This window comes from Poecilia reticulata, linkage group LG19 (assembly GCF_000633615.1).
Source record: "Poecilia reticulata strain Guanapo linkage group LG19, Guppy_female_1.0+MT, whole genome shotgun sequence".
NCBI classification, from domain to species: Eukaryota; Metazoa; Chordata; class Actinopteri; order Cyprinodontiformes; family Poeciliidae; genus Poecilia; species Poecilia reticulata.
The window spans coordinates 7,785,111-7,788,410 of record NC_024349.1 but is presented as its reverse complement, the minus strand read 5'-3'; the positions used below and the strand labels follow the sequence as shown (position 1 = coordinate 7,788,410).

Sequence of the window (3,300 nt, the reverse complement as noted above, 5' to 3'; positions counted from 1 at the left end):
ACCTCTTACAAACATAACAATTAACATCTTGATGTACATGCTTTGATTTTCACTGCTGTTTACTCACCATCCTTGCAGTTCATGCCAGAACGACCAAAGCCACATCTGATAAAAAAGAAAAGAAATTGTTTAACTTGAAACTGATGTACTTGCAGAAAACCGTAAAGTCGTACAGTCAGATCAATGCACTTACTTTATACATTTGTTGTTCACAGCTTTGTAGCCAGAGGGACATGCTAAAGTACAGAAAGTTACATTRCAATCAGTGCACAGTGAAATATYTCAACTCTCTTGATTGTTAAATATACTTACCCATGCATAATCTTTCACTGTAGTTTGTTGTAATATAACCATCTAAACATGTGCATTCAAAACTGCCCACTGTAGGTTTGCACTCTGCAGTTGTTTCGTCACATGGATCGGAAAGACAAAGGTCTTTCACTTTAAAAGGAACAGAAAAGAAGTTTGACAGGATCAGCAAATTTCATGACATAACAAGCACCTAAAATCAAGAACATCACTGATATTTAAATTCCTCAGAGATTCTTTCAGATTTAAAGTCTTGACAGGAATCATGACCAACATTATGTGTATGTTTTGTGTGTGAAGAGGTGCCATGCCTGTAAAATTTTTTGAAAAGTGGGTCTTAATAATAATAATAATAATAATAATAATAATAATAATAATAATAAAGTACAAACACAAAACTTATCCAAAGTGCAATAAGAGAAATAATAGAAGAATAAGAGGAAATCAAGCTGCCAACACAAATGGGAACCAGTCTTAACACCACAGCTTTCTGATTAATATAACCTATATTCTGAAAGATAAGTGTAATGAATGTACTGTATAAGGGAAAAGGTAAACTAGGCCCGAGAATCCTCAGAAGTACATATTTATATTAAACTCACATGTAACGTTTGCTGGCAGTGGACAGCTTTCGCAGGTGATATTTTTTTCCATTGCCTCTATTACAGTTTCTTCTGTGACGTCAGACGTTGCTTCATAGATGGTTTCGACTGATGCTTCAACGTTGCCTGTGTTTGACCTTAGTGCTGRTTGTATTTCCCTGAAATGAAAACATGGAAGAGAATACTGGTAAGTCTTTGTCATACTGTATCMATTTACTACTGTCCAAAAAACACAGATTTAACACTGAAACTTACCGGAGCTCCAGGACTATTGCTAAAATGAATCCAGGTTTATTTTTGAACTCTTTGTTAATCTGTGTATTAAAAATAGTATTTTAGTGAAYAGCGTTCTGTTTAAGCAGTATTTGKGCACATAGAACAAAATACCTTTTGATAAATAAACACAGGTGATTCCAGTRGCATATAATTCTGGMATTTGGAACAAAATAAAATATAGSAAAAGAAAAATGAGTGCTTACCGCATTAACAATTTTTTCTGMAATCTCTTTAAATTTTKGTGATTTTTTGTCGGCCATTTCAGGAAGATATTTTTCCGCTAAGGCCACCAGAGCAGGGAAAACCTTGGCTATTTGGGAAAACAAAATTATTGTTAGAAAATTACCCCAAAATCCCACAAATACAAATAAAAATGTTCAAATGGGAGTTTGCTACAGCATCTCATTTGTCAAATAAATACATATAAAAGCCCAGTTAAGTCATTCTGTTAATCTGGTAATTCCACTGCCCAAAAACTCAGGGACAATAAAAATGCTTAAAGAAAGAATTACAGTATTTCCTCTTTATTTAAACATAGTCCACGACAAACTACCACACAAATTGCCAGTTTAGCACAGTTGTGTTTAAAACAAATAATGAACCCTGCACTCTAGGGTTAAAAAAGATTTGTGGTTGGAGGRTCTACGTCACTTTTATACACACAAAACCTAAAACACTGAATTTGGTGGTGGGTCTGCTTCAAATGTTGTTAAATGATGGAACAATAGGCTACAAGATGCACATTAAAGTTGTTTCTTCAGAAAGCTTACTTTGGGGGGAAAAAAGAAAACAATGTACATTTTCTGAGATGGCAAAGACAAAAGTCATAATTTTGAGATTTATGCATAATTTTTTAAGATTGATTTCAGTTGTCAGTTTTAATTTGGAGTTTCGAAGTCATAATTTTGAGGATCACTTGATCTCATCTGGGACTGCAGAAGGATCAAAAATCTTCAAAGTCACCAACAGGGGGCAGCACACTGGGTTCCAAAATTACATTCACAAAGCGACTCAGAAAAACCTGAAACCAACATTAGCTTTCATATTATTTTAACACTGCGGTTCAAAGTAAATATTTTCTTAAGCAGGACACATGTAACAGGTTGAATATGRGATAATTTCCCATGTCTTTGCTGCTTTTGTATTTATAATTTTTAATGTTTTCATTTGTTCTAAGCAGAAAAACCACAGGTAAAACAATGCTTTGCTATGTTTTTTCTTTGTCTATGACAGTAAAATCATTTCACATTTTCATCTCATTACTTTACTTTCAGGCACTGCCAAGCGCAGCTACATCTTCTGTGATTCCTGTCAAACAGCATCAAGTGTGAGGAGAAGAGGAAAGGAGAGGCAATGTGCCTGTTATTTCTGTTTGGCTTCTCCAACTATGGCTTTTTGATTTAAAATATTACTTTTTTATTGCTTGGGTATATTGATACATTTTACACAATTTTATTTTAAAAATGTCATCATTATGACAACTGTAATGATCATGATTTTTCAAAAGTCAAAAATGTTCGTGTCCCATAAACTAGAAGTGATTCGCATGTGCGGGGATCACTCTTCTAAAGTTTAACTGTGCGTTAACCTTTATGCTAATAGGCTCCCTCTATAAGCTTTAAATAGCTTCTTTGGAGACCTGATTCACTCACAATAATCTTGTAGTTATGATCTGTGTCGATCTCTGATCTGTATTATCTGGTAAAACTGTATGTTGGAAGTTCATCATGGAATTTATTAAATTGTGTGAGTGAAGAAACTGAAACTGAAGATGCACAAAAAATATACAAGTTTCATGAATAGAGCCCCCCATCAAATACATTACATCAAGACTATCTAGTCTGTTTTAGATTAGTCTCTTTACTGAATTAAGTTTGGAAGAACCATAGGTATTTATGGTGACACTGTGAAAAAATGTATTACTTTATGAGAAGCAACACATTGCCTCTAAAGAATACATTATGAGAAGCAATGTATTTTACATTCAGACACTTACCCTTTTGACAGCCTTGTTGATAAACTTCTCCCGGAAGACACAAGCACACGTGAGTCCGGTTAGCACGTTCTTGACATGTGCTTCCACTGAGACATGGGCTTGAAGCACATGGACCTT

The 3,300-nt window shown here is 34.4% G+C and overlaps 1 pseudogene; it reads right to left on the bottom strand.

Annotated features, from left to right (window-relative positions):
* Positions 1 to 2,099: 2,099 nt before the first annotated feature.
* The window catches only part of LOC103481793 (mucin-5AC-like), a 29,066-nt pseudogene continuing 27,865 nt past the window's right edge, over positions 2,100 to 3,300 (bottom strand).